This window comes from Felis catus, chromosome B3 (genome assembly GCF_018350175.1).
Source record: "Felis catus isolate Fca126 chromosome B3, F.catus_Fca126_mat1.0, whole genome shotgun sequence".
Classification (NCBI taxonomy): domain Eukaryota; kingdom Metazoa; phylum Chordata; class Mammalia; order Carnivora; family Felidae; genus Felis; species Felis catus.
Window position 1 is genome coordinate 122081678 of NC_058373.1, and position 19871 is coordinate 122101548.

The 19871-nt window shown below is 38.6% G+C and overlaps 1 protein-coding gene and 1 pseudogene across 1 annotated transcript in view; both read right to left on the bottom strand.

Annotated features, from left to right (window-relative positions):
- Nucleotides 1-19871, bottom strand: part of SPTLC2 (serine palmitoyltransferase long chain base subunit 2) — a 103491-nt gene that overhangs the window by 14901 nt on the left and 68719 nt on the right. The gene's annotated exons all lie outside the window — the stretch shown is intronic.
- LOC109500941 lies at nt 3568-9560 on the bottom strand (annotated as a pseudogene).

Sequence of the window (19871 nt, forward strand, 5' to 3'; positions counted from 1 at the left end):
TTACTTCTAATATTTTACTTTGGTTAGATCATACTGCCAAGTGAAAAGCAACTATGTTTCACTCTAGTGGTTTTTCTCTTGAAAAGCATTTTAGAAAAGTAGAATAAACTCACACATTGTGTACTTACTTTGCCTATGTTAAACATGTCTCCACTCAAATCTAAAATGGGGTTTTATCTTAAAGATCTCTTAAACAAGTATTATATTGTATCAAGTAAATGAGATCACATGCAAACTATGTTTTCAAAGGCTATTCCCACAGTGATTATGGAAGCTCTTAGTACTGATCCCCTTCAAGGCACAGAAAGTATGTAGTATAGCAAGCAGGGTGCCAGGCTCACTAAATGCTTCTTCCCTTTCCTTTGGCTGGTAACAGCAATTTCCAAACTGTATTTCATTTCAGTTGCTATATCTCTAAATATTACCAAGTCCATTACCAGCCAGCCTTATCTTCTAATAAGATACTACTGTATAGTCTCCCATTAGTGAATGGAAGAACATGTTGATTTATATTAATGTAAATGAACTTGGCATTCTCTTATATGAGTGGTGCTACATCTAAATGTAATGTTAGGACAACAGCTCAATCTCTTGCTTGGCTGGAAGTATTCTGGGCTTAGCTGAAGAGGCAGTCAGGTCTGCCTTAACTATTGCTATTACAGCAGTTCCACGAACTGTAAATTATTTGCACGGTAGAAAATCTCAGATGCAATCACGATGACACTTTCAAAAGAGACAAGTAAACCTTGGCTACGATACTTAAACCACAGTGTCTTTCCTACACCACATCAATAATTTCTGAGAGAAGAAGAGACTTAGTAGGGGTGCCCTCCTTTCCCTTTTAGAAACTGGCAAATTTAAGAGTTATTTTGCAGCTGGGGAAAGTAAACCAATGCCAGGAGAGGCTAAGTAACTCCAAGAGGAGGAACCAGGATTTGAACTCCCTGGTTCTTCTAGTTTCAAAGACTGTACCCTCAACCACTGCTCACAGACCCTGTTTAGCTTCTGTATTAAGTAGGACATAAAAGGGAATGGTAGTTAACAGGAATGTAAAAAAAGAACTGAGTAACTGTTTAATTAAAGTCACTGATGGTGCCTGCTGGAGCCTCCCTTGGAGACTTACCTGCCTCTTAAGAATCTTACACTAACCCTGCCTCCACCACCCAGCCCTGGAGGCCACACATCTCCTTGATTCTTGGGCCCTGATCCATCTGTTCCTAGGGAAAGAGTTGGTGCCGAGAGATTTCCTTTCATCCCGCATCCTTCGTATAATAGCACTTCAACCAGTATTAAGGGTTAAATTGTCTCAAGCTTATTCTGACCCAAGTCCCTTGATCTGTAGCAGACCTGACTTTCTCTGAGATTTGCAGACCACTGGCCTTGAGGAGTGAAGGACCAAACTTTCTCAGAAGATAAGGTCTGACTACATTTGAAAGCAGTTATTGCTGCTGCCAGCAATTCTGTTCACACTCATGTCAACAGAGGAGTGGCTGTCTGGGCACCTGCTTCTCTTGCACATATCCCCCTCCCTTTTCCTGTGCATTCCCTTTTAAAACCTTCTGGCTTCCCCTGGATGGGGCAGATGGTCTTTGAGATATTAGTCCACCATCTTCCCATGTTGCCCACTTCCTGAATAAAGCAATCTTTCCTTTCCCAACATCACCTGTCTCTCCACTATTGACTTTTGAGCGGCAAGGAACCAAATCTAAGATTGGAACGAGTTCTCTTGTCTAGTAACACTTCCAAATTTCCATTCTAAGATTTCAGTCACTGCTCTATCTTCCAACAGGGGGCATCCTGCAAAATTTCAGTCAACCACTGCCAGTGTTTCTCAGTAAGACTGCGATTGGCATATGGGACACAATTCTTGGTTGTTAAGGCTGTCCAGTGTCCTGAAGAACACTTAGAATCATTGGCCCCTTGGCAATAAATGCCAATACCACCACCCCACAGCCTAATCGGTGACAACCAAAAATGCCCCTAGATTTTTCCAAATATGTCTTAGGAAGGCAGCACTGCTCCTGGTTAGTTGAGAGCCACTACTGGCCCTAACGTTCTTTCTACATAGGAACCATGGGTTTCTTTTCTCTTTACCCTTAAACTTGAGTTGGAGACACATCAGCTATATGATCTTGGGTATGTTTTTACCTCCCCCTAGATTTAATTACGATATTACCAATTATGTAGAGGAAGATATAAATGTGGAGCAATCTGGTATATTTAAAGTGTAAAACCACACATGGGAAAACCCAATGTAAAATATGAGCTAAATGATTAGCAGTACATTAAAACACAATACTTTATGATTAGGTAAGGCTTCTTTTCAGCAGACCCTTTTCTTACCTTTCTGGAATTTTATTTCTATTCCATTACTTTGACTATTACAAATTATTACAGTTTATATAATAAATTGTACTCCCCCATTACTCTACTCTTTTTCAGTTCTCCTCCTTTTATTAAGATATAATTCACATCCTGTAACATTTACCCTTTTAAAAATGTACAACTCAATGGTTTTTAGCATATTCAAAGTTGTGCAGCCATCACTAGTATGTAATTCATCTCTCCCAAAAGAAACTCCTTACCCGTTAACAGTCATTCCCCATTTTCCTCTCTCCACTGCCCTGAGCAACCACTGATCTACTTCCTGTCTCTATGATTTGCCTATTCTGGACATTTCATATAAATGGAATCATATTTTATGTGGCCTTTTGTATCTTACTTCTTTCACTTAATGTTTTCAAGGTTCATCCATGTTATAACATATCAGTCCTTCATTCTTTTTTAAGAATTATTTTTTAATCCATTCTTTTTTAATGGATATACTACATTTTGTTTATCTACTCATCAGTTGATGCACACTGGTTGTTTCTACTTTTTGGCTACTGTGAATAATGCTGCGTATGTTTTCAATTTGATTGGGAATATACCTAGGAAGAGAATTTCTGGGTAAAGTGGTAACTCTTTGGTGTCTGCTTTTTGAGGAACTGGAACTGTTTTCTAAAGTGGCTGGGACATTTTACATTCCCACCAGTAATACGGGAACACGCCATTCCAATTGCTTAGATCCTCACCAACATTACTGTCTTTTTTACTTAAGCCATACCAGTGAGAGTACAGTGGTATCCTGTGATTTTCATTTGCAAATCCCTAACGTCTAACAGGTTTAAATACCTTTTTTTCTGTGTTTATTGGCCATTTATCTTTTTTGGAGAAATACCTATTTGTATCCTTTGCACATTTTTAATTGGGTTGTTTAGTTTGAGTTGTAAAAGTTCTTTCTATATTCTGGATACTAGAGTCTTATCAGACATGATTTGCAAAACTTCCTCCCATTCTGAGGGTTGTATTTTCACTTTCTGGATGGGGTGTCTTTCAAAGAACAAAAGCTTGTAATTCTGATGAAGTGCAATATATGTTTTTTGGTTGCTGATTCTTTTGGTGTCATAACTAAGAAAGCACTGCCTAATCCCACAGTCATGAAGACTTACATCTACATTTTCTTCTAAGAGTTTGGTAAATTTGGCTCTTACACTTAGGCTTTTGATCCATTTTGAGTTATTTTTGTACAAGGTGGGAGGTAGGGGTCTAACTTCATTCTTTTGTATGCGGATATCTAATTGTCTCAGAATCATTTGTTAAGAGAGACTATTCTTTTCCATTGGATTGTCTTATTGAATACCAACTAATCCTAAATTAAAAGTTTACTTCTGGACTCTCGTTTGTATTTCATGGTCTGTCTATCTATACTTATGCCAGTTTGACACTATCTTGATACCACAGCTTCGGGACATGTGACTCCTCTTTGTTCTTTTTCAAGTTGGACTTTTCTGGATCTCTTGTCTCTTGCATTTCCAAATGAATATGAGGATCCACTTGCCAACTTCTACAAAAAAGGCAGCTGGGATTCTGATGGGGATATTGTTGAATCTGTAGATCAATTTGGGAAGTACTGTTGTCTTAACAATACCAAGTCCTCCAATCCATGAGCACAGGAATCTTTCTATTTGTTTAGGTCTTCTTCCTGTTTGTTTCTGTACATTTTTTTTCCTTTGGATGGAATGTAGTAAATATTCTCAAAATATTGAGTTGGGTTGAGAAGGCAAGGCAAAGGGAGAAACGAATAAACATATTAAATACAACATGATACAGGTCCTAATTTGCATAACAATAAATGTCTCTTCTTTTTTCCACTTCCCTCTCTGATTTCCCCTAACGAAAATGTGTCTTTAAATGCATTAAAATATGTTGGAGAGGCTCTAGCAAATGCTGACAAAAATATGAAACCTCTCATACGTTGCTAGTGAGATGGCAAACTGGGACTTTGTAAAAATGACAATATATGCAGGGTGGTCTCAGGCGGTCTCCTGTCAGCCTTTGTTAGTTAAGACAAACCTGGAAAAATAATGAAATTTGCTAGGTGTTCCAGGAATTTGTAAGACAGAGAAAGTGTTATGAAAAGCATACTTTGGAGTTAAAACCCTTGCCCCGAGGCAGGAAATGAAAGCATAAAGGGGCTGGCCCTTCCTCTTTTTCCTCCTTTCTCTTTTAAATGATATGAACAAATGCACAAATCAGACAATACTGGCCATAAAAATATTTATTTTCCACCTGTGAATCTGCTTTCATTCTCAAAGTCATTTTTCCCTAGATGTTTTAGTATTAGGTGTTTTGTCTACATAGTTCACAAGGGGGAGTAGCTGATGAAAGGTTGGCACAAGTATTGTTAACGAATCTGGTTCCAACTGCCCTCCTGGATGAAGGCCTTTTAGGAGAGCTGCAGGGCATTATCACCGGGATTATCAGCCTGCAATGGGCACAGAACTAATCAGATTAGCAAAGGAAAAGTTAAAATGACGCCAATCTCTCAGTAAGCATAATATATTATCGATGTACAAAAATGGGTTCTCTTGAGATTGTGCTTTCTAAGGAAGACTCAAATCTGAAATTCTGACCATCAAATATGGCAATGGCAAAATATTAATTTCTTAGGACTAATGCTTTTGCTAAATTACAATAGAAGGATAGGTTCTTTTGGAAAGGAGTAGAGTTTGATTTCCATTTTAAAAGGTAGAGCTGAGCAGAGGGTGTAGATGTAGACAGACAGTTTAGGGAAGGCTGGACTTGTCCCAGGGTTTAAGATATTCCTGAACTAAATAAACCCTAGGTAAACAGAACATTCCTTACATGTGTAAGCATATCCTTTAATAGGGAGAATTGCTGGGATTCCTGACTCCACTTAATCAGGAAATCAGATGTCTAAAAATAACTTTTACTTCTTCCAAGAAAGAGGAAGTGGGTTGGCAAGTGAACATTTAGATTTGATAATCAACAGTAATGAAAAACATTCTTAAGTCTCTGGGGTTTTCAAGAGCCTAAAGGAAAACAGCTGAATGTTGAATCCCCATTAAAACTGCTACTTATTTAAAAAAAAAATTTTTTTTTGTACATTTACAGAAGTCTCAATAGAATGTGTAAGTTTGTTTCATACAAATTATTTACTCCATGTAAATGATGAACCACTTCATCAAATTCAATATAGTCAATTAAAACAAAAGTGCTCATAGGGCACCTGGGTGGCTCAGTCGATTAAGCGCCCGACTTTGGCTTAGGTCATGATCTCACGGTTCGTGAGTTTGAGCCCCATGTTGGGCTCTGTGCTGACAGCTCAGAGCCTTGAGCCTGCTTTGGATTATGTCTCCCTCTCTTCTGCTCCTCCCCTGGTCATTCTCTCTCTCTCTCTCAAATAAACATTAAAAAAACTTTTTAAAAAGTGCTCAGATTTGAGAAAAATGACCAATTTATATTAAGGTCACCAAATGAAAGAAACGGTGCATATACAGTAGTTGTGAATATGCTTCAGGATTTCTGTTTTTTTTTTTTTTTTTTTAAGTCTGCTAAAATACAATTGGGATGTTTATTATTTTTTCCATCAGCAGCAATGAAAAAATCACCAGAAATCATATTTTTGTCTTTTTCAAATAATCTGCATTCAGTGTCAAAATCCTCAAAACGTTTAGATATCAAAGACAAATAATGATTTTTTTCATTAATGATGAGAAACAAGAGATCCAGTTTAATCAAGATCTGACATTTATAAATTTTAAGCATGCAAGTGAGCTAAAAGATTAAGAGATTAATTATAAATAACAACTACAGGAAGAGATGATCATTTGTGTGATTTCTAGGTTCATTAGGATAGTATATACATCCAGAGAACCAACAGAAGTTCTCAGATCCAATGTCGAATAATGGAATGTGGGCAAGCACTCTTAAATGACCTTTATTATTTTTAAAAATTTTTTTTAATGTTTTATTTATTTTTTGAGACAGAGACAGAGCATGAGCAGGGGAGGGGCAGAGAGAGAGGGAGACACAGAATTTGAAGCAGGCTCCAGGCTCCGAGCTGTCAGCACAGAGCCCGACGCGGGGCTGGAACCCACGGACTGTGAGATCATGACCTGAGCCGAAGTCAGCCACTTAACTGACTGAGCCACAGGCGCCCCAAATGACCTTTATTTACTGTGCACTACATGCATACTGTATGCTGCAAGCAGAGAAAGAATCCATGCATTAAAGACAGATTGGTACTATTGCCAAACTATAGACATGCTATCAAGGTGAGTCAACTAGGATGCTGTTCAAAGCTCTTTATACTTAATGGTTTCCATGAAAATAAGTGCAGAAGCATAAATGCGTACACATCCCAAAGCGTCTTCTTCATTGTTTCCAGTGCTTTCTTTGCATTGTTTTTCTTTTGCTTTTTCTACTAGTGGCATTAACTGCTAGTGTTCTGCTAAAATCTTTAAAAATTCCATAATGAAAGGCAGATAATTATGCTACCCTCTGGTATTTTTGATCTCTTATCTTTTTAGTTTCTGTACTATTTCTTCAATAAGCATCTGAGTTTTGGCAACCTCTGACTGAACAGCACTTAACATATTATTATCCTGATCTGCATCCAAGAGTTCCTCAGCAAGTTGTCTTGTAACTGCTATCTGTTCATGTCTCATTTTTCTGTCAGACACAATGGCCATCAAGTTAAATCAAATTTCACTGTGCTTTTGTATCCGTTTTTCTATGACTGCTTCATTGTGCTGTCATCTTGATCTCATGCATCTAAACCAGTCGGTCCTTCTCTTAATCCATCTAATTCATACAATCTTCTGTCCACAGGAACATAACTGACAGAGTGAAAAGCATCTTCTTCTTTTGCTGATGACTTTGCATCAAATGCAAACATCTGCTGTCTGGACAAGCTATTGTGGACTTTCGAATCACACCTGGATTGCTCAATGCAAATCTTTCATAGCTGCATCAAAGCTTTGTGAACGTTCTTTAAACTCTGATAATGTCTCTTCTAAATGGACACCTTGATGGGTACAATTCAATAACACACTTACTGTGGCTTGACTAGCACAAACATTCTTAATTATCTGCTTGGCAAAAAATATCATGTCAAGTCTGGAGTCCTGAACTAAAGATACAGAGGGTGCTGATTCTTTTCCTGGCTGCCACTTGAAAAACAAACAAACAAAAAAAATTAGCCCATGAACTGGCTTTAACTTTTCAAAATTCTTAGGCTCTAAACTCCGTATTTCTTCTACTTGGGCTCCTCAGCAACCAAATCCTTTAATGAGCTCAGTGAAGAGACCAGGGTCGTTTTCCATGAAGCACCATTCCCCAGCACTGGCTGTCATGCCCTAGGCCACACACTACCCCTGCTGCCACCTAGGCTCTGCCCACCCCTCATCCCACCCGCTACCAGCTGCCACTGGCCACTGAGCTCGTTGATCTCAGCAACCCTGCTGCGGAGTTCATCAACCCAGGTCACTCCTCCTACTTCCGCCGACAGCCTGCTTCAGAATTTCTTACAGAAACTTAAAAGCAAACATTAAAGAAGTTGATTTGGGGGGCTACTAACATTTTTGAAGCCTCATCTACTTTTAAGACACAAAACTGTGAAGAAAAACAAATCTAGCACATAAAAATAAATAATAAAGATGTCATTTATTTCAGCATATATTTGCTAGAAATAGAGGAGATACGAAAGTAGCATCATAGTCACTACACGAAAGACAAAAATCTCACCAGGAAGGCTACACAGAAAAGGAAGAATGTACTACGTGCTAGGCAAGCAGACGTTAAATAAATACACCCTGAGTACCTGTCTAGTGTATCTGTCAGACATCTAGGCCCTGGATACACTGCATGGAATAAAAGAAGCAAAGTTCATCCAATGTGGGAAATGGACAACAAAAAAGGTAAATGTCTCACTCAAGTGATGTCTGAGAAATGACCTGGATGAGCAAGCACTATCTCCATAAAGCACCAAGGCCCAGAAGCAAAAGCACATGTGGCATTTCCTAGGGTGGAGTAAACCAGCAAGGCTGGAAATGAGCCAGTAAAGGGAGCGTGTGATACAGGCGATCTATAGAGGGCCAATCCACAGGGGACTCACAGGTCTTCACTGTAAGAAAGACTCTGATTTTGACTTTGAGAGGTGGGAGAAGCCCCACAAGGGTTCTCAAACAGAAGATTGGTAAGATCTCCTGTTTCAACAGGGTTACCTGAGTGCTGCATTTAAACAGGTGAAGAGAGAAGCAGACAGGGGGTGTGGGCGGTGATGGCTTGTACTAGGGTGACAGCAATGGGTATGAAAAGTGGATAGGACATGTATTTGAAGGTGGACAGAGTGTTTTACAAACTGTTAAAGCACACAGAAGATACAAAATAAATATTTGATGAATGAATGAATCTTGGATAGGAAAGAGAACCAATGTGGACTAGAGTACTCAGGAAAGGCATCAGACTTATCACGTTTCACTTGAACTCTCTGCATGGATGTCTCCTATTCCTTATTATAAGCATGTTTATTTATCTTAATTCTTGGAAATTATTTTTGCTCGACTGATCCTTCTAGGACTATTAAATCCAAGTGAAAGTAGATAGAAGTCTAAGTAAATAACAGTGGCAATAGAGTAGTGGACAGATTCAAAGATATTAAGGAGGCACAATCTAAAGGCTCTGGTGATTAAATACATGGAATAAAGAAGCAGAGAAAATATAATAGGGGTTTCTTATTTGGACAACTTGCTGTTATCTGAAGGAACACGAAAGAAAAAGCATGTTTGAGGGGGAAACAAATGGAAAAGGCTAAAAAATTTTAGAGAAATAAAACTCAATTTGGGGGAAGCAAGTATTTTTAAAGTCTAAAGGTATAAAATTAAGTAGGTCAAGACTACTGCTTCCAAACTCGGATTGGCATATTAAAAGTTAATTACTGTTTGGAATGATGAGAGGATTCTGGAAATGGACAGTGGTAATTGTTACACAACATTCTATAATATATTTAATGCCAGTGAATTGTACACCTAAAATTAGTTAAAATGTTACCTTTTATGTTATGTATATTTTACCACCATGTTCACTCACTAGAGGTCAAGTGGGTTTTTTTGTTTGTTTGTTTTTTTAACGTTTATTCCTTTTCAAGAAACAGAGACAGAGTGCAAGTGGGGGAGACACATAGAGAGAGGGAGACACAGAATCTGAAGCAGGCTCCAGGCTCTGAGCTGTCAGCACACAGCCTGATGCAGGGCTCAAACTCATGAACTGCTCGTGATCATGACTTGAGCTAAAATCAGTTGCTTAACCAACTGAGCCACCCAGGCGCCCTGAGGTCATTTTTTTAAATGAGATATAATTCACATTCCCATTTAAAGTGTTCAATTCCAAGTTTTTTAGTGTAACTATAGAACTGTGTAACCATCACAGTAATTAATTATAGAACATTTTCACTGCTCCCCAAAAGAAACTGCCCATGTATCACAGTCAATCATTCCCACTTCACCCCAATCTTCCAGCCTATATGTCAGGTGTAAGCAATACTTTTTGTTCGTTTGTTTGTTGAGGAATAATTTATCCCAAAGTCGCCTTTTTCTACATAAACAAGAGACTTAGGGGGATAACTTCTGAACAAAGCCCACACATCTTTCTCCATTGTTAGCTTGGTGGTAAATACACAGCTCTACTAACAAAAATTCCTGTGGACAATTTTTTTCCAGTAGGTGAAAATCATACAAATCAGTAAATATAAGCAATTTGTTTTCTCATTTTCATTTTGTTTTTGTTATTTTCTACCCATGTTTATATAGTTCTAAGTTTTTGAAAAACCTCAAAGGAACCAATAGCATTATGAAAGACAAAGGATAGAAGTAAAAAATTAGGTCGTGGAAAAATTCCTGGTACCCTTTAAGACATGCCTCTACTTTGTATGTCATTAATTTGCTCTTTTTATAAGTTCCTGTTTCTGTTCTTACACCTTTGATGTGTGGCCTCCTGTCCTCAAAACAAACTGCAAATTCTGAGGGCAAATAAGGTTTTCTCCCCCAGCACCTCCCCACCAAGAATATACAAACATTCAAGTTGAAATATTCTGAGAAAATGGAAACCTTTTTTATGTGTTCAAACTAATTTGAATTCCACAGAATTACCTAATTCAATTACACACACACACACACACACACACACACACACACACACAAATAATAATGAAATATGAAATAGCTCATACACAAAAAGCATCCTCACACTGGACACCCAGGTTCAAATTCTGGCTCTTCCAGTTAGTTAATTCTGTGACCTTGGGTAAGCAACTTAACTTCTCGGCTGTCTCATTTTCTAAAAGAAGGAAAATCATGTCTAATACATATTCTGAGAATTTATTTAAAAATTTTGAGCAGTGCTCAGTACATAGTAAACAGAATACATGTCCACTTTATTATTCTCTGCCACCTGTGTATTTTTCCCTTAAAATTATGCCATTTACATCTTCCACAACATGACATGATCTGGCTTTAGCTTAGCCTTAGCTTTTAAAGATGAAATAAAGTACCCTCTTGCTTTCCCTCACTGTTTCTAGTTCCCCACTTTTTAATTTAGTATACTCTTAACACATAACATAGGACACAGCTGACTTTACTAACATATAAACACATAACATATAAAGGTTTACAACTTATAAATACGCCTCAACTATCATACCATCATACTATACTATCAACTTTTCAAAGCTAGTTTTAGCCAGTGTTCCCTTACCAATTTAGACAATCTCTGCCATCACATTATCCATTAATTACCATCCAGATGAGGCAAATTACCTTTGCAGTTGGGAGTATTCAAGATGGCAAGCAGACACCCTTATTTTCTGAAAACCACTCCTCACCTTAACAGGGATGGGACCTGGTCCCTATCTGGGCTAAACTGATTCTTCCACCTAATCCAGAAGAGGCATACAGACATGCTTGCACTAAGGACATTTTATTTTATTTTATTTTTAAGCAGGCTTAAAAGTCCCCAACAAGGGACTTGACCTCATTACCCTGAGATCAAGACCCAGAGGAGATCAAGAGTCAGATGCTTCACTGACTGACCCACCCAGGTGCCCCCACTGAGGACATTTTAAAACCTGAAACCATCAGACAACCATTTTTAAGTAATACATCAAAGCAGTAAAAGCAGGTCTGAGAAAGAAAGGAACTAGTAATTCTACTGTCTTCCTAAATTTTACTCATGAGCTTTAGTTTGGTTCTTTGGTGGCACATACCCTTCTGAAGTCAGGCTATCTGGGTTTGTATTCTGGCTCCATCATCTACCAGCTGTAAGGTTTTGGCTAGGTCACTTAATCTCTCTGAGCTTGTTTCCTCATCTGCAAAATGGAATTGATAATGACGATTTCACCTACTTTGTAAGGCTGTTTGAAGGATGAAGTGAAATAATACATGTAAAGTGCTTAATAAAATGCCTCACATTTGGTACTTAAAAATTCATTAATTATATAAGAATTTATTATTTTACCTATAACAATGTGTTGAGGCATTATTCTTTCTTCCAATCAGAAAAAAAGCCAGAATAGATGACTATATATACTTTGTCTTAATAAGGAGATATTAAATATCTTGAGCAAAAAGAGAAAAAGCCAACTGACTCTTCTAACTCTAAAGCCTAATAAGACACCAAAAACGAGAGAATAAAAATTAATAAAATAAAACACACAAGGGGTTAGGAGGTATTAAGAAATACTAGGAAAATGTTGCTTATTTTGAGAATTCAAAAACCTGAATGTTTTGCATTAAGAAGTTTTTGAAGATGCTATGCCATTTTCCATAGCTGGCACACAGTAGTCAAAAACTGACTGCTGAGTGAATGAGGTCTTACTGGGGCTTAAACTAAAAAAATAACATAACATAACACAAAATTTTTAAAAAGCCAAAACCAAATAGAGGAGATAGTAAGCAGCTCCCTCTGGATGTTTTAAACAAACATCTGGATGATATCAATAAAAGGAATAATATGCCTTAAAAAGACTAAAAAATATAAAAATGTAACAAGATACAGTTCTTATCTGCTACTAAAATAAATTTAACAACATATTCTCAATTAACTGTGCAGATGGGAGAGGGGTGAGGTACAGCAGCAAGGGTGCACAGATAACCAAAAAAGTCTCCATTTGAATTTGAAATATATTTTGTTACCTTAAAAGCAGACTTCCTTAATTGCTAACATTTAATTCTGGCCTAAGTCCACATATGGCAGTTCCACTGAGACGGGAACTAACACATAGTTAGGGGAAATGATACATTTAGTTGCAGAGGTGGATTACGAGAACAAATGTGCCATAGATAATGTGTTTGCAAAACCAAAAATATATGAAACATGCAAAATCCAAGAACATGCAAAAATTAACTATACGAAGAAGGTCTGTTTGCAATCATTTTATTTTTTTATTTTAATTATTTTTGAGAGAGAGGGGGAGGGGGGGGGAGAGAGAGAGAGAGAGAGAGAGAGAAGATGCACAGGTGTGCATAAGCCGGGAAGGCGCAGAGGGAGAGGGAAAAAGAAACTCATAAGAAGGCTCCACGCTGGGCATGGATCTCATGATCCTGGATCATGACCTGAGCCGAAATCAAGAGTTGGACACTCAACCTACTGAGCCACCCAGGTGCTCCCGCAATCGTTTAAACTATACAGAAGAACAAACCAGTTCAACTGAAAGCAGCACATTCATCGATCAAAGAAACTTTTCCCAAGCAAAGTCTTATCATGGCCTATTTTCATTTCAATTTACTGTTTTCAGCTTAGAAACGCAAAGATTCTAGGTACACAGACTGCATTATCTGGACATACACATAACCCCGTTTAGGAGAGGTGTGGGATCTGTAAGGAAATGTGTTTGAGCATAATCCTACAGAGATGTACTTTCAGACAGGAACAGAGGAAGCCGCTTCTTGGCATCCTCTGAAATTATGGCAGGCTTCTGGTAACTCCACTGTTTCCTCTACTATCCTCACCATTACTGGTCAATACTCGCAGGCTGCAGGGACATCTGTGATGCTTTACAGTATCAAAGGCCTTAACTAACTAATCCTATTTTTTTTCTTTTTTTTTGCCGATCATTACTAGCTGAGTCCTCAACCATTTCCTTGAAGAAACATCTAGAAGCCATGAAATGTGCATTTGAACACCTGGCATAATCCATTCCTCATTTGCATGATAGCTCTATCACTTGCACACATTTGTCGGTCATGACACACAGGTCAAAACTGTTTGTCAGAATACAAAATACACTGGGAATGCAAGCTGGTGCGGCCACTCCGGAAAACAGTATGGAGGTTCCTCAAAAAACTAAAAATAGAACTACCCCATGACCCAGCAATCGCACTACTAGGCATTTATCCAAGGGATACAGGTGTGCTGTTTCAAAGGGACACATGCACCCCCATGTTTATAGCAGCACTATCAACAATAGCCAAAGTATGGAAAGAGCCCAAATGTCCATCGATGGATGAATGGATAAAGAAGATGTGGTAAATACATACAATGGAATATTACTCAGTGATCAAAAAGAATGAAATCTTGCCATTTGCAACTACGTGGATGGAACTGGAGGGTATTATGCTAAGTGAAATTTGCCAGAGAAAGATAAAAATCATATGACTTTACTCATATGAGGACTTTAAGAGACAAAAATAGATGAACATAAGGGAAGGGAAACAAAAATAATATAAAAACAGGGAGGGGGACAACACAGAAGAGCCTCATAAATATGGAGAACAAACTGAGGGTTACTAGAGGGTTGTGGGAGGGGGGATGGGCTAAATGGGTAAGGGGTACTAAGGAATCTACTCCTGAAATCACTGTTGCACTATATGCTAACTAATTTGGATGCACATTTTAAAAAATAAAAAATAAAACTAAAAAAAAAAATACAAAATAACAACAGCAAAAGAAGACACAAACATGCTCAAGTCAAGACAGAGAAAGAGATTCCTGCACAAGAGTATCTGTGTTCTGCCAGGGCAATTCTCACTGGTCTAAGGTGAGGAGAGCAATTGGCTAGACTCACCTCTCACCAACTCTTATTAACAACTGACAGTAACATGGCTTATTTTGTTTCATTTTTTTAACACTTCAGAGAGAATTAACATTGTAATACATTAGCCTTATGTGGGGTGCTCTCTCAGATGAAGGTGTATGTACAAGAAATGCTGAAACAATACAGACAATTCCGCTTACCATAAGGACAAGATTCTGACCTTCAAGCCGACTTGGATATTAGCACTTGCTTAGGCGTTGTTAATGCCCCCATTTATGGAGAATTCACAAGCTGACAGCCCTCTCACAATGTGATTTCTTTCTCTTCTGTAATACTTAAGTACTATTAAACACAGATGGTAGAGGAGGTATCCCAGCAGAACTCATCTGTTTTTTGTTCTTGCCAAAATTACGGAGTAAAGTGTAATAATCCTAGAACAAAACTGTCCCCAGCAACAGTTAAAAAAGCAATAAATATTCTCATTTTCTTCCTTCCCATGACTACCAGTCAAACTCTTTCTAATCAAGTGGTTTTATTTACACGCCATTGCTAAAAAGGAGTAACCGTGATAAAAATTACTATTTGTATAGAAGGGCATGTAAAATCAGTAATCTGCAGACTATATGCCAAACAACTGACATGAGTTATCCCAAGACATAAGATCATAGGGACTGTTTACTTTCTGTAATATTTGGGTTTGAAAATAAGCATGTTATTAGTTTTATAAACAAAATAAAGAATGAATAGATGGATACATTTCAATTGGTATTAAAAATCCTGTATTTTGGATCCTTAACAGACTGATCCCTGAGCTGCATATACTCATCATGTTACTGATGTTACTTTACAGCAAATTTCCCAGAGTTTGAACATTATTAATGAAACCAACTAAAAATCAACGAATAAACTAAAATATAAAGTTAACAAACAATGTTATAAAAACTGTTTTACATTTGAAGAGAACCAGAGTTTAGAACCCAAAGCCGGTTCTTCACTGCCAAGCCCACTACAGAGGGAGACAAAAGTGACAGGCCTAGAACAGAGTTTATTCACGTATTTACTTCTAGTGAACCTGGAAAACTTTGCAGGCAAATTTTAGTGTTCAAAAACAAGAGGGCTGGGGTGCTGGGTGGGTGAGTCAGTTAAGCATCTGACTCTTGATTTCAGCTCAGGTCTTGATCTCACGGTTCGGTTCGTGAGTCCGAGCCCCTGTTGGGCTCTTGCTGACAATGTGGAGCCTGCTTGGGATTCTCTCTCCCCCTCGCTCTGTCTCCCCCCGCCCCCAGCTTGTGCACTTGCTCACACACACATTTTCTCTCTCTCTCTCTCTCTCTCTCAATAAATAAACATTTTTAAAAAAGAGAGAGAGTGCTAATCAACAGAGAAGAAAGCTGTGATGGCTAATTTTATGTGTTGTCTTCACTGGGCCACAGAGTGTCTGATGTTTGGTCAGACATAATTTGGGTGTGCTTGTGAGGGTGTTTTGGATGAGATTAACATTTGAATAACTGAGTAAAGGCTGTCCTCCTTAACGTGGGTGGGCCTCATCCAGTTGGTTGAAGGCCTCACAAGAATAAATGGGCCTTCCTGAATAAGAAGGAATTTCTCCTGCCTGCCTGTCGCGCTGGCAAATCAGGTCTTTTCTGCCTTCAGACTTGAATTGAAGCATCAGCTCTTCCTGGGTCTCAAGACTAACGGCATTTGGACTAGAACTACATCAGCTCTTCTGGGCCTCCAGCTTGCCAAATGCAGATCTGCAGACTTGTCAGCCTCCACAACTATGTGAGCCAATTTCTTATAATACCTCTCTTGCCCACTCTACTCTCCCTCTTCCTCTCTATAAAAACACTGCACAGGAAAAGTCCAGCAAATGCTTTATGATGATGATTGCAGCTTTGATGCCTCAGAAAGCTTCAGATCCTCTCCAAGAAATGGCCATTTATTCATCTAACCAACTTATCCCAAGCCCAATGGGACTAAGATGATACTTAATAGAACATTTTCTTGAATAATGGCCACGCTCTTACTTAGATGTTAAAAATAATCTCCAACTGCTGTTAAAGCCACTCATTTTCTACCATCTTCTTTCTACTTCTCTCCCCAAATGGTCACCATCCCCACTGCGACCACTATCTGAAGAACAAGCACAGAATTGGAAAGAGTACTAACCCATATAATTACTGTACTTCATCTAAATAGTTTTGATTATGAGAGAGAAGAACCCCCCTTCCCATACCAAATATAAAAATAGCCAGGTACTTCCTTTGCTCTCTATCAATGGGCAAAAAACAGTACTCTAGGTCTCTAGGGAAGACAACATCCTATCATTAACGGGGTGTTTTTTAGGAATCATTGAATGGTACACATTACTCAAAATCACATACAGTAGCAAGCATCTTAGAGCAAAAAATCTTGCAGCCATACTCTCTGCACATTCCTCCAAGAATCAGGGTATGCTAACGAATTAAAACTGAATGGTAAGTTCAGAAAAGGTGAAGATCCATTAATGGAAAACAGAAAACCTTTCTGGCAGTAGTGGCAAACCCTTGGTACTTGTTGACATTTCTTAAACTTTTGTTTATCTTAAGAATCTTATGAGTGCTTAAGTACCAAAGCTGATTTCCCTGCCAACAGAAATATATCAAGAATTAACAAGGTTACACTACAAAGGAACTTCCACTCCATATTATTATTTTTATTATTTCACATGTAGATGATACCTTAGCGTAGGGGCTGGGCAGAACAGGGATGAATTCTTAACAAAGTCATCCAGTTTCTTTCCTAAAGAAGCAGCAGTCTCTCCTCACTCATCTTTCTTAATTACCAATGGTCACCTTCTATGGACAGCTCTAAAGTGGGTGGAGAAGGCAGCAGACAACACTTTCCACTCATCAGAGAACTTTCTAGATCAATAAACTATACACGTGTCACAAGCACCCAGTCAGGATATACCAGGGGAGTAGGATCTCATGGTTTACTGGAAAGGAGGGACAAAAGAATGCCTAAACACACAAATCAACTGACCTATGAGGTCATCCTTTGTTCTTTAACTTCTGCATGAACACCTGAAAATTTCAATCTGTAAATGAAATTAAGATCACTATACCTAAAAATATCTTTAAGTACCAAACAGGACTAGAGCAGGAAACAGGAGTGGGAGAGAGAGGAGACCATGGGATGTAAAGAAAAAACATTAGCAAAAACACACTATGTTGGAATTTGAATGTATGAGTTCAGGTTTTTCACATGATTTCAGAGAAAGAAGGATAAAGTATCTTATCCGGAAATATTACTTAAGACAAAAATAAAAGATATATTAGCTAAACGGCAGGGCAGACTGATTTGAATACCATGTTCCCCTTAAGTACCAGCTAAATTGCCCTAGAAAATCTTTCTGTTTGAAGGTCCTTATAAGAGACATAAGGAATAGGACAATAAATGTACCCCCAACCCACTCTTAACGAGCTATTTTTGTGCTCCAGCAAACAGTCTTATAAAAGAGATATTTATAAGGCACTTCCAGAAAGCAAGAGTTCAGGAACTTTAACACTGAAGCAAAAGGAGTAGGAGCTAGTTTCACCATCTCCTAGAAGCAGCCCCTCTATTTTGCCAGACTGGCAACAAACAAAGCGCTCAGTTTGGGCAACTGTCAAACTAATGAACATCAAAGCAGACAGCCTGCCTCTTCCTCCCCTAGGGACACTACTGTTCCAAAGTGGACTTTGGCGTTTTGTCTCCCTACAAGAATGCAGCCGAGTTATCTGAGTCTACTCTCCCACATTACTATTGCTCTTTCTCTCATCCGCAACTAGAGCAGCTTCTGCTAACACCAAGCACTGCACAGTAAATTACTCTCTCAAGTACTGCTTATCACTCCCTAACCGTAGTTTAATCTCTTAATTAGTTTCAATGCCAAAAATTAGGATTTCCTGAGGACTGCCACAGGATGTGCACCAGGCTGCAGGGGCCAAGGCTTAAAGTTGTTGATTCAATGCAATCAAGAGTTTAAAAGCATGGTTGCTATTGCACAGCCAGAAACAGAGGGCCCTAAACAAAAGGAAGAAAGGAGGCCAAGTGCTTTCGAAAAATTAAGGAACTGAGTTTAAAGGGTGCCAGCTCACAGTCAGGACAGAAAGTCTTAATTTGTCCAAAGACTACGCTTTGGGGCTGGAATACATTTAGGCAGAACTAAAGGGATGTATTGCCCTCAAGCATCCACCCTCAGATGAGGAGGGCCAGGAAATAAGACACTTGCGGGTAAGGCTAGGCTTGGAATTAAATTAATAGTTACCAGGGGTGGAAGACAAGCAATAATAAGTTTCACAAGCTAATTAGTATTGAACTTTTTAAAGTTTATAGCAGGGAAAGCCATTCGTAGGTTAGGTACTAGAAAAGTTTGATTCTGAATTAATAGGCCATTAAAAAAAAAAGAGCGAAACAAAAGTAATTCCAACCAGACTTAAGAAGCATGATCATGGGTCTCTGAATTCTTACTTCTCTTTCTCCTTTCCTAGTTGGTTTTTGACTTCTCCACCTGTGTCAATGATTCATTCAGGAAGGATCATCAGCTCTTTAGAAGAAAGCATCAAGGCATCCAGAGTTCCAAAAACAATTAAAATTGGCAACTCAGTTTTACCACCAAACTCCTGTTCCACAAGCGAACATGTCCCTTTATTTTTCTTTCAAAAGAAAGAGGTCATATATCATGCCTTCCAGACACCTACCAGTAGAGTAGCTCTTGGTTCTCTTTGAAGTAAGTAAGCAGAAGAAAGAAAGAAAGAAAGAAAGAAAGAAAGAAAGAAAGAAAGAAAGAAAGAAAGAAAGAAAGAAAGAAAGAAAGAAAGAAAGAAAGAAAGAAAGAAAGAAAGAAAGAAAGAAAGAAAGAAAGAAAAGAGAAAGAAAGAAAGGGAGGGAGGGAGGGAGGGAGGGAGGGAGGAAGGGAGAAGAAAAAGAAAAAAAATAACCCTTAAATTCCTTAAAAACTAGTTTGCATTATTAACTGAGGTTTTCTTTAAAATAAACATTCTAGGGACACTTGGGTGGCTCAGTCGGTTAAACACCTGACTTCGGCTCAGGTCATGATCTCACAATTTGTGGGTTTGGGCCCCACGTCGGGCTCTGTGCTGACAGCTGGGAGCCTGGAGCCTGCTTCAGATTCTGTGTCTCCCTCTCTCTCTGCCCCTCCCCTCTCTCCCTCTCTCTCTGCCCTCCCTCTCTCTCTCTCTGCCCCCTCCCTCTCTGCCTCTCTCTGCCCACTCACACTCTGTCTCTCTCTCAAAAATAAATAAACATTAAAAAAAAATTTTTTTTTAATGCACATTCTAGGGCCTTGTCCACCAAGACTCAGTGGTCTGGTAGAATGGACTAGAATCCTCATTTCTAACAAGCTCTACAACACTGGTGCTCAACTTCGAGGTGCTTTAAAAAAAATTTTTTTTTCCAACGTTTATTTATTTTTGGGACAGAGAGAGACAGAGCATGAACGGGGGAGGGGCAG